We start from the raw sequence: 12,270 nt of genomic DNA, 5'->3' as shown, positions 1-12,270 counted from the left end.
CACCTCAGAACACCCCCTCCCTCCCACAGGGAACTGCTGATCACTAACCCCAGGCAGGCAGAAGTGGTCAATGGGCTGTGGTGCAGCCAAAAGGGATTTTAGGTTAAAGCACTAATTTCAACAAGATGAGCAGGCAGGGTTAAACAAACAACTGGAATAAACCAAAAAAAAAAAAACCCCAAAAGCCTAGTATTTATTTTTAAATAAAATTTTAATAAAAAGGGTGAGAGGAAACCATCAATCCATGTCATCCTTCTCCCCACCTTTCATGTTTTATCTTACTAGGCTCCTACTCTGGAAACACTTCTGCACAGGAATAGTCCCATTCAAGGCCTGAGACTACTCACATGCTTACTCCTACCTCTCTAAATATGTTGGCAGTCACTCTTTAAAGCAGCGGTCGGCAACCAACAGCGCACAAGCCGATTTTTAATGGCATGCTGCTGCCTGCTGGGTCCCAGCCGCCAGCCCCGCTCAGCCCACTGCCGAACCCAGGCCAGGACCCCAGCAGGCAGCAGTGTGCCATGAAAAATCCTGCCTGCCCTGGCCTGCTCTTCTCCGCCCCCCCCTCCCCAGGCAGGATGAAGAAGCTTGGTCCTGCCGACTGCTGCTGCAGGGCAGGCAAGCTGCCCTGTCCCCCGCCTCTTCCCCCAGCGTACTGCGTTCCTGCCCCTCCTCCTCTCAGCTGATGGCCCTTGCGAGGGAGGGAGAGAAGCAGAAGCGGAGCGGAGCCCACACTCGCTGCTCTGGGGAGGAGGTGGAGAAGAGGTGGGGATGGGGCCTTGGGAAAGGGGGGTGGAATCAGGACATATCCCCTCCAGCCCCCTGCTGTGAGCCGCTCTGGGCAGGGGGCTGGGAGCACGCCCACAACCCCAGCCACAGCCCTGACTGTTACATCCCCCCCACATACACACCCCCCCAACCCCCTGCCCTGAGTCCTGCACCCCCCTCACACACTGCCAGCCCCCTGCACCCCACACACACCCAGCGCTCTGCCCTGACCCCTGCACCCCCCCACGACCCCAGTACTCCCCCACACATACCCAGCCCCCCCCACCCCATGCCCTGACTCTTGCACACCCCCACCCTGAGCACCAAACAGGAGCTCCTGCACCCTCCCACATTCCCACCTGTACCCCTCACACCAAATGGGAGCTGCCCACGTAAGCACTCCACACCCAAACCTCTTGCCCCAACCCTGACCCCCCTCCCTCATTCTAGCTCCTGGCCAGACCCTGCACCCCAACCTGCTCCTTCGCCCCCAGCCCTGTGCTCAGTGCAGTCCCACCCTAAGCTCAGTGCAGAGCGAGAGAGGCAGAGAATGGGCTAGAACCAGGGAGAAGGTAGGTACTCATTCTATATGGGCAGGGCCGGGATCCCAGACTGGCAGCGGGCTGCGCGGGGCCAGCAGCCGGAACCCTGGCTGGTAGGAGCCAGCAAACTGAACCCTTCACCAGCAGCAGGCTGAGCCACTCAACCCACTGCCAGTCTGGGGTCCCGGCCGCTGGCCCCGCTTAGCCCACTGCTGGTCTGGGGTTCTGGCTGCCAGCCCCTTGCCAGCCAGGGTCCCAGCCGCAGGCCCCGCTCAGCCTGCTGCCAGCCTAGGTGAACGGAACCCCAGGCTGGCACCAGGCTGAGTGGGCCAGCAGCGTAAGATCAGCATTTTAATTTAATTTTAAATGAAGCTTCTTAAACAAGTTTTTCAAAATGTTTACTTCACATACAATAATAGTTATATAATATATAGACTCAGAGAAAGAGACCTTCTAAAAAACGTTAAAATGCATTACTGGCACGCGAAACCTTAAAGTGAATAAATGAAGACTCTGCACACCACTTCTGAAAGGTTGCCGACCCCTGCTTTAAAGCAACAGCAACAGTTCCTCTCTTCTCTTCAGGCAACTACTGCTGCCCCCACTAGCCTCACTCCTGCAATAATCAGTCCAACCGAGAAGGCTTTTATCTGTAACTAGGAAAAAAAAACAAGTCAGCCAGTGGAGCCCTAAAGATCCATATTTCACAGGAAAAAAAGAACAGGGGTGGGGATTGTCTGCATTTTTATATTTAAAAAGAGACCATGATTGGACCAGCCTGTGCCTAATTTTCAGAAGGGTGGATCGGAGGAGGAAAAAAAAGCATTTGCAGCCCCATTTTATATTACAGTACAGCAGGGAGATGATTGTGTTCGCATCCAGTCTAGGACTAACTCTACAGAGAGTTATTCCACTCTCAAGGATGCAAAGCGCTATCAAAACCTGGCACTGACAGGCACCAGAACAGTACCAGCAGTACCAGGTAACTTTGATGGCACGTTTCTCTCCCAGCAGTGTAACACTAGCACAGGCACAGAACTGCACTGGGCAGCTGACAACTGCTGGATTAAATAAACAGACCTTCCATGCTTTGGAAAGCGTGTAAGAGAAATACCCCCAAACGGACATTCCTTTGAGTAGTGTATATCTAAACTCCCCTCACTTGGGTCTTGCCTCACTGAAAAACACTTCCTCTAGCAATCTGCTACAAGCCAGGCTGAACTAGAGGAGCATTGGTTAGCACTCCCAGGCTGGAAGTGCTGCCCCAGCAGGCACCCCATTCAAATACCAGCAAAGGCTGAGTATTTTGAATATTACTGATCAAATATTCAATTTGCTCATCACTGTTTGTGGCTCACAGAGGGATTTACACCAGGAAATTTCAAAGGTTTCTCCCCACCCCACACCCTAACTGCATTAAATATTGTTTCACATCTACAGAGCTAAGCCCAAAGGAGACATTTCCTAAGAAATAAGTTAGTGAGATGAGAAGAACCGCTTTCTTCTTAAGACAGAACTGAATGTGCTTCATTGGCTGCTCCCACATTTTGTAAGGCTCATTAGATCTCTTCAGTGCCTAGGAAGAGTTACCTGTCAAGTCTTAATTTTGCAGAAAGCTCTTTGCTCCCCTGAGACTCTTGGTTTACATTGTTCCCCTTATGGATGCACAAGCTGCAGACCAGTTATGATACCTTAAACAGAACAGAGAGAGACAGCACATCTTGAGTGTCAGATATCTTTTAAACTAATACATATTCAACAGCTGGGGTTTGAATTGTGGAAGTACTAAGGAGGTTTCCCGAAGTGAACATTACAAAGAATTCCACTTAAACAGGATTTGTTGACCAAATATTCTTTGCATTTAATTACAGTGAGGCAAAGGGGTCAATTTCCCCACATATGCTGCATAGAATAATTTACAGAAATGCACAAAGTCTTGTGTATTTCATCCATTGATCTGAAAGTCAGCTGAAGAACGAACTCAGTTTCACATCTAAAAGCACTCCTGTTCTAGTAATCAAAATTCAGTTCACAAGCCCAATTCGCAAAGGGAAGTTAATTGGCTCCATAGAATTGCTGTGATGACTTTGAAATAAAACAGAAACAGAGAGATTCCAGGCAATCCTCCATGCTAAAAAAGCTAAACGGGGCCTACAGTTTGTAAAATCAGAATCGTATCCTCTTTAAAGCCAACCTCTGTCATGTCTACAAGTTTCAGCATATGGCACTAGCTGGGAAAGCATGTTGAGGCTGCTGTTTCTTCAGCTAAACTGTTTTATTACCTCTTCCTCCCTGCCACCCACTAAGTAGGGTCCATGTTACCATCAGTTGCATCCTGACACCTAGACTGTAGGCTATCTGGGGGCAGGGACTGTTTTCTTTATTACTTATCTGAACAGTGCCTAGCACAAGGGGGCTTTGATCCTCGACTGAAATTCTTTGGCCCTACCATTATACAAATAAATAAAAACAACTAGGAGTCTGGTGGCACCTTAAAGACTAACAGATTTATTTGGGCATAAGCTTTTGTGAATAAAAAAACCACTTCTTCAGAAAGATTTATTTGGGCATAAGCTGTTAGTCTTTAAGGTGCCATGGGACTCCTCATTGTTTTTGTGGATACAGACTAACACAGCCACCCGATACCTGACAAATAAACAAGTTACAGTTCTAAGTTATGCATCCAGCAGGTCATTTGTACACCCAAACAAGCTCACAGTCATGGTATTTGCAAGCACAAGTTAGCCATGCCTAAATATTTAAAAAGAAAATGTCAGGCTCCAGAAGATTAAGTGGGTTTTGTGAGAGTAAGGTATGCGTGGACAAATGTTAATTCAAGTGTATTAGCATCCAGAGAACTTAATGCATTAATATCAGTTAAGGAATGCTAAATACCACAAAAACCTGTTATCAGTCAAAATTAATAAAACTTCCCCGACACAAGATTTACAAGGCAAATGCTCTCCGAACAGTGTAACACCATCAAAGGTATAAAGTGACCCTCAATAACTGATCACCACTGAGTACAGACAAGTGCTTTAGAGCCTGATGGCACTGCCTAAGAAGCATGCTACTGGCCACAAGAAGTACTAGAAAAGTTAAAAGAAAAGGAGTACTTGGGGCACCTTAGAGACTAACCAATTTATTTGAGCATAAGCTTTCGTGAGCTACAGCTCACTTCATTGGATGCATACTGTGGAAAATACAGAAGATGTTTTTATACACACAGACCATGAAAAAATGGGTGTTTATCACTACAAAAGGTTTTCTCTCCCCCCACCCCACTCTCCTGTTAAGAACTCATTAAAAAAAACAAAACCCCATTATTAAGTCTCAGGGTAGGAACTGGTCACCATATTTTCCTGATTGCCAAGCATCATATAACCAACGATATTTTTCATAAAGACTACATTCTATTAGCAACATTTTTGCTAACACCAACCTCTCAGAGGAAGAAGCAAGTTTCTGCTTTTGCATGCTTGCTTTTCTTGCCCTTTTCAGATTTTCACTATCTTCCCTGAAAGAAAAGACACATCAGCATAAATATCCAAAACATTTGTTTCAGCAGCACTAACTTAAATCCATGCAGACATTTTAAAAATAAAATTAACAGACCCTGTTCCCTTGTCATCCCTATGTGCACACACAAAAATGTCTGAGTTTAGGAGCGGATCTAACCCGGTTTACATATTTGCAATGAATCGCCTCAAAACCAACCCTCACGCCAGCAGCTGTGACCTGTAAAAGCGTCTTGGGACTGCCCGTCTTCTGGTAAAACACTCAATGAATGAGATCAACTGAGCAGCAAGGTGCATTGGGCAGTGCAGCTTAGCAGCTAGGACACTGGCTTGGTACTCGGGGAGTACCTGGGTTTTAGTTCCAGGCCCTGCCGCTGGCCGGCTAGGTGACCGTGGGCAGATCACCTCCCTCCCTGTGCCTTGGGCACTACTGACGGAAAGTGCTCCAGGAGAGTTCAGGATTGTTATTGCTGGGTCCAGCCCAGCAGCCCCAGGAGGCTTGCTGTGGACGAAGGGCCAGGCCCCTCACAGCCGCAGGAAGACTGCCGGGTCTCAGCTGCACGTGGGTGGCCCCAAGGAAGCAGGGCCAGTACAGCAGGGAGCCCAACCTTGCCCCGCCGGAGCCAGCGCACGTGGCCGCTCACCCGGCCCGGCGTAGGAGGGCTCTGCACCCCGCTGCTCAGCCCAGCCTCGCCTTCACCCTCCACCCCACGTCCGGGGGTCACATACTGAGTTTCTCCCCCAACGGGGCGGCAGCTCCGGGCCCAGGCCGGCCGCTACCATGCCGCATAGCTTGGAAGCCCCGTGCGCACCACCCTTAACCAGCGCCAGCCGAGAGAGGAAAGGAAGGAGGCGAGGCCGCCAGACCGGGAGGGCAGGGCGCGCACTCGCAAACCCCGCCCAGCGCCGGCTGCTTCCCGCCTCCGCCTCCTCCTGACCCAGAGGCGCAAGCGCAGGCGGGTGCGCTCCAATGCGCCTGCGCAGGATTCAGGCGACGCCTGTGCGTGGGGGCGGGCGCTGTGGTTTGGGATGGTGGGGGGCAGTGGGGTGCTCGGGGTACTGGGGAGAGGAGGCGCTGTGGCTTGGCGTGATGGGGGTTTTGGCTGTGGTGGGATGTGGCTTTAGGTGCTGGAGGATGGCTGTGGATTCATGCTGTGGGCAGGTTGGCTCAAGAATGGGGTTGCAGGTAGCTCCCTCCTGTCTTGTGCCAAACAGAGGGACCAGCTGCCTCTCATGCAGCGTCTTCTCCAGTCCTGGTGGGAAAAGAGAGACATCGCTCTGACAAGCCCCCTCCCCAATGGGCATCCTCTTCAGTGACAAAGGGACCTCATGACGTAGCTTCCCCAGGGTATATGTATGTGGGTTGGGACCAGGAGGGTGGCAGAGCCAGAATCATAGAATATCAGGGTTGGAAGGGACCCCAGAAGGTCATCTAGTCCAACCCCCTGCTCAAAGCAGGACCAATTCCCAGTTAAATCATCCCAGCCAGGGCTTTGTCAAGCCTGACCTTAAAAACCTCTAAGGAAGGAGATTCTACCACCTCCCTAGGTAATGCATTCCAGTGTTTCACCGCCCTCTTAGTGAAAAAGTTTTTCCTAATATCCAATCTAAACCTCCCCCACTGCAACTTGAGACCATTACTCCTCGTTCTGTCATCTGCTACCATTGAGAACAGTCTAGAGCCATCCTCTTTGGAACCCCCTTTCAGGTAGTTAAAAGCAGCTATCAAATCCCCCCTCATTCTTCTCTTCTGCAGGCTAAACAATCCCAGCTCCCTCAGCCTCTCCTCATAAGTCATGTGTTCTAGACCCCTAATCATTTTTGTTGCCCTTCGCTGGACTCTCTCCAATTTATCCACATCCTTCTTGTAGCGTGGGGCCCAAAACTGGACACAGTACTCCAGATGAGGCCTCACCAATGTCGAATAGAGGGGAACGATCACGTCCCTCGATCTGCTCGCTATGCCCCTACTTATACATCCCAAAATGCCATTGGCCTTCTTGGCAACAAGGGCACACTGCTGACTCATATCCAGCTTCTCGTACACTGTCACCCCTAGGTCCTTTTCTGTAGAACTGCTGCCTAGCCATTCGGTCCCTAGTCTGTAGCTGTGCATTGGGTTCTTCCATCCTAAGTGCAGGACCCTGCACTTATCCTTATTGAACCTCATCAGATTTCTTTTGGCCCAATCCTCCAATTTGTCTAGGTCTTTCTGTATCCTATCCCTCCCCTCCAGCGTATCTACCACTCCTCCCAGTTTAGTATCATCCGCAAATTTGCTGAGAGTGCAATCCACACCATCCTCCAGATCATTTATGAAGATATTGAACAAAACCGGCCCCAGGACCGACCCTTGGGGTACTCCACTTGATACCGGCTGCCAACTAGATATGGAGCCATTGATCACTACCCGTTGAGCCTGACAATCTAGCCAGCTTTCTACCCACCTTGTAGTGCATTCATCCAGCCCATACTTCCTTAACTTGCTGACAAGAATACTGTGGGAGACCGTGTCAAAAGCTTTGCTAAAGTCAAGAAACAATACATCCACTGCTTTCCCTTCATCCACAGAACCAGTAATCTCATCATAAAAGGCGATTAGATTAGTCAGGCATGACCTTCCCTTGGTGAATCCATGCTGGCTGTTCCTGATCACTTTCCTCTCATGCAAGTGCTTCAGGATTGATTCTTTGAGGACCTGCTCCATGATTTTTCCAGGGACTGAAGTGAGGCTGACTGGCCTGTAGTTCCCAGGATCCTCCTTCTTCCCTTTTTTAAAGATTGGCACTACATTAGCCTTTTTCCAGTCATCCGGAACTTCCCCGGTTCGCCACGAGTTTTCAAAGATAATGGCCAATCCACACAGAGGGCCTGATCTCTAGCTGCTCTGTCAGAATCGCTGGCCGGTGGATAGGGGTGGCAAATCCCATGCTTTCAGGAACAATTAGGGAGAAATCTTTGTGAAAGCCTCAAGGAGATGTCTATCTTTTTAGCCTCCTTTCATGGTCTTTCCCACTGGAGCTGGCGCTGTGATTTTATATTTTGCGTATATGTAGATATGCCAGCAGGTGGATTTTGTAAACTGAAAAACATATCTGTAGAATTTTCACAAATAAGGCCCAGCACCAATTCTCAGGCACATGCATTAGTCAGTGCTCAAGTGGGAAACATCTAATAAGGTCCTCTCCATGAGGGCTGGCTTTATTGTTTGTGGAGTGATTTTTATTGTGGGAGCCAGTGCAAGGGACCCATATTTTCCACTTTGCATAGGGCACCAGGATTTCCGGAGTAATCTGTCTCTTGCTATACAGAGTTGACTGATTCATTTTGTGGGCGAGGAACCATACAGCGACTGCCTAGAAGGGCCCAGGAGAAATGGAAGTACCTTGTTTGTTCTGGTGTTAATGGACTATTCAAGGTGTCTCAAACCCCAGACATTACTGATGTTCTGAATGCCCTGTGGGGTGCACTGTTGGTCTCAGACCACATGGTCAGGGTTGCACCAGCCACCAACATCCCCAGGCTGTGGAGAGCAGCCAGCATATTAGTCTTTGGAGGCTTCATTTTCTGAGGTGCTGAGCAGCCACAGCTTCCACTTACTTTAGTTAGTGGCTACTCTACACTTCTGACAAACAGGCCTTTCGTACTGACTTTCTTTTTCTAGAGGTCTATGAAATCCTCAGTCCCTAATTGGCCTTAGATCACCACAGTGATAGACATCTTCTTAATACCCAACATAGCAGATTAGTCTTGGAAGCAGTTAGATTTCAATTCCCTGATTTATCAATGTGATTTCACTCCCTTTCTTTGGCCCGGCATTTGCCCATCTTTTGCTGATGTCCAAAAGCGTTTGTGCTCTTGCCTGCTTCTTTTATTTCCCTGAAAACTCGTGGGGGAGGGGGAGGGTATTGACAATCTGGAAGTCTAAACCAGAACAACATTAGTAGCATATGTGCTGAGTTCCCCAAATAAAAGGGCATTTAGCCCTTTAGTAAGCTAAAGCTCCCAAGAAACAAAAAGTAAGACTTAAATCACAGATGAAGAGAGAGTACAGTCAAGTGTTTAGAGCTACAGAGAATCAGGACTCCTGGTTCCTCTTCCAGCTCTGTAATTGAATTGTAGTATGACTGGGAGCAAATCACTTAATCACTGTTTTACCCATCTGCAAAATGAGTATATTTACCTCCGTCAAAGGCATCTTGGGAGGCTTCATTTAACATTTTGTTTGTTGGGGTTTTTTAAAGGTCTTTAAGAAAAAAAAAATCAAAGTGAGAGATGAAAAAGACTTAACGAGATCATCCAGTCCATCTCCCCCAGGGCCAATACCAGGTTAGTTCCTGTTGTACATTTAAAGTGTTTTGTTTAGTTTTAAGTCCCAAGCAATAGGGTTTCTACCCCTTCTCTTGGGAGGCTACTCCACTACCAATACATCTCACTGATATTCAGCCTATATTGTCCCTTTCTTTGGGCTTGGCTACACTTGCAAGTTAGAGCACATTAAAACAGACCTAGGCTCCCTAACTCCCAACCCGTCCACACTGGCAAGGCACTTAGAGTGCCTGGACTCTGCAGCTGGAGCACTCCTGGTAATCCACCTTCACAAGCAGCATAATGGTTGCTGCACCTCCGTTGAAACACCCGGGCATCAGTGTGAACAACGTGTTGCATTACTGCGCTGTGATCGGCCTCCAAAAACATCCCATAATCCCCTGAAGTCAAGTGGCCACTCTTGTCATTGTTTTAAACGTGGCTGTAGGAATGTAGATATCCCCTTTCAAAGCTCCATTTCTGACAACCGGCATGCTTATCTGCTCTGGGACAAAGCAATCATTACTGTGGAATGCTGCTTGCTGTGAGTGGGGGTGGGGGTGGGTGGTCTGCTGCTGTCTGAACTTACAAGATAGCATGTTCACACACTCAGCACCCCAAAAAACCACACTCTCTCCCCCCACATACACACAACACACGGTCACACTCCACCGCCCCATTTGAAAAGCACGTTGCAGCCACTTGAACACTGGGATGGCTACCACAATGCACTGCTCTCTGTGGCGTTGCAAGAGCTGATGTGGCCACACCAATGCTCTTGAATCGGACAGCGTGAACACACTGCAGCGCTTTCCCTATTGTGCTTTCTGAGGGCTGGTTTAACTCACAGCGCTCTCTACATCTGCAAGTGTAGCTATGCCCTTAGTTCCAACCCCACACCTACTCATCCTCTTGTGTATCCCATGTAATGCTCTCTCTCCCTCTTTGCTGCTTACACGCCTCAGAGGCTTGTAAACAGATTCTCTGCACTAAGGCACTAGAAAAATGCAAATTATTACTACTCATGCTGAATGCCCCTCTTACCCTGCTTGTTTTAGGGAATTATGCTTTTTTTGTTCACATTTCAGATAGGTAGCAATACACATACACATCTCATTCCAGAAAGGTAGTCTTCCATTAGCGATTTTACTCCCCCCTCCTGCGTGGATAGTTTTGTATGTGTAAATGTAAAACAAAACCCCCTCATTGTGTGTAGTGGGGGTTTATCAGTTCCCCAGTACTGTCAGATCTCCACATTTTAAAATGTGGAACTAGTTTTAAGCAATAAAGAATGTCTGATGCCATCTAGTGGTAGATGGAGATTTATATATTTCAAGAAATCCGCAGAACATCCAAGAGGCTGAATTCATCAGTGTTTTTAAGAACTGTTTTCGCTGGCAGGTGATTTCGCTGTTTTTCCTCAAGTATCTATTAACAAGGTCTGTGAAAAGAATTTAAAAAATAGTGACATTGCGATGCATTGGAGGTTCACCCAGAGCAGTGAGGCATTCTGTCATCTCCTGCCCTGGAACCCTGAATGCCTCTGTGCTCATAGAATTATAGAATATCCGGGTTGGAAGGGACCTCAGGAGGTCATCTAGTCCAACCCCCTGCTCAAAAGCAGGACCCATCCCCAATTAAATCATCCCAGCCAGGGCTTTGTCAAGCCTGACCTTAAAAACTTCTAAGGAAGGAGATTCCACCACCTCCCTAGGCAACGCATTCCAGTGTTTCACCACCCTCCTAGTGAAAAAGTTTTTCCTAATATCCAACCTAAACCTCCCCCACTGCAACTTGAGACCATTACTCCTTGTCCTGTCCTCTTCCACCACTGAGAATAGTCTAGAACCATCCTCTCTGGAACCACCTCTCAGGTAGTTGAAAGCAGCTATCAAATCCCCCCTCATTCTTCTCTTCCGCAGACTAAAGAATCCCAGTTCCCTCAGCCTCTCCTCATAAGTCATGTGTTCCAGACCCCTAATCATTTTTGTTGCCGTTCGCTGGACTCTTTCCAATTTATCCACATCCTTCTTGTAGCGTGGGGCCCAAAACTGGACACAGTACTCCAGATGAGGCCTCACCAATGTCGAATAGAGGGGGACGATCACGTCCCTCGATCTGCTCGCTATGCCCCTACTTATACATCCCAAAATGCCATTGGCCTTCTTGGCAACAAGGTCACACTGCTGACTCATATCCAGCTTCTTGTCCACTGTCACCCCTAGGTCCTTTTCCGCAGAACTGCTGCCTAGCCATTCGGTCCCTGTGCAGCTTTGACTCAGAGCCTTGACACCAGCCACCTGCCCACAGCACAATGGCCTTACCCTGGCTTCTGGCAGCCTGGTGACACCACTAGACCCTTCCAGCCCCAAGTCTCCTCAAAACTATTTCCCCAGTCCTCTGCAGCACTCACACCCCCATATCCAGTTCACTGCTCCTTTAAAGAGACAATCCATGGCACCTCTGGTAATTTGGCTGAAGATTTTACTCTTTCAGTTCAGAACACTGTACTGAGATGGCTGTTTAATAACAAGATTAAGTTTGTTAACAAAGAACAGAGATTTAAGTGATACCAAGTGCAAGGAATTGAGATAGAAATGGTTACAAACAAGCAAAAGTAAAAAAAAAAAGTGCTTTTAAGATTAAAGCCTAATTTAACAATCTAGAGTCTTGGTTTCTCACGTATAGTCAGTTTTCAGAAACTTACAACCCCTTGGCTGAAAGATTCCACTTTTCTCTGATGCACAAGAGCTCTGGCCTGTTGGATGTGCCCCCTAATGGAGACCAAAATGGCTCTTGTCCTTGCTTATGTCTTCCAAAGTTCAATGACATTGCTTCAAGAGGCAGGAAGGTTTCCGGGAGCTGCAGCTTCCATGACCCACACGACTGGTTTACCTGGTGACTTTGTCTACTTTGCATGTAAATGTAATTTAATTGTCCCTTTGCTCAGTTTACATTGGAGACACATTCAAGCAGGTGGAACCATGTTCCTTTGTCCATAGACTTCAACCTTGATGGCAAAACCCCTTTAAAATGCATTTCCAGCACATATTTATAATTTTTCATACATCTCCCATCCATACGCTATGCAAAACTATTAATGACCAGCATGGTGCCAGTTTACATATGAT

The 12,270-nt window shown here is 48.0% G+C and overlaps 1 long non-coding RNA gene across 1 annotated transcript; it reads right to left on the bottom strand.

Moving 5' to 3' along the window:
• Nucleotides 1-1,694: 1,694 nt before the first annotated feature.
• Nucleotides 1,695-5,704, bottom strand: LOC311525281. The gene is made up of 4 exons (XR_014712734.1): nucleotides 5,561-5,704; nucleotides 4,756-4,830; nucleotides 2,904-3,004; nucleotides 1,695-1,969 (listed from the first exon to the last, which is right to left on the bottom strand). It is a non-coding gene; the product is annotated as an uncharacterized lncRNA (long non-coding RNA).
• Between the last annotated feature and the right edge of the window lie 6,566 nt (nucleotides 5,705-12,270).

The sequence above is a fragment of the Lepidochelys olivacea genome (genome assembly GCF_965140295.1).
Source record: "Lepidochelys olivacea isolate rLepOli2 genome assembly, chromosome: 8".
Taxonomy (NCBI): Eukaryota; Metazoa; Chordata; order Testudines; family Cheloniidae; genus Lepidochelys; species Lepidochelys olivacea.
The sequence above is the reverse complement of the archived record's forward strand: the minus strand, read 5'-3'. Positions and strand labels throughout refer to the sequence as shown.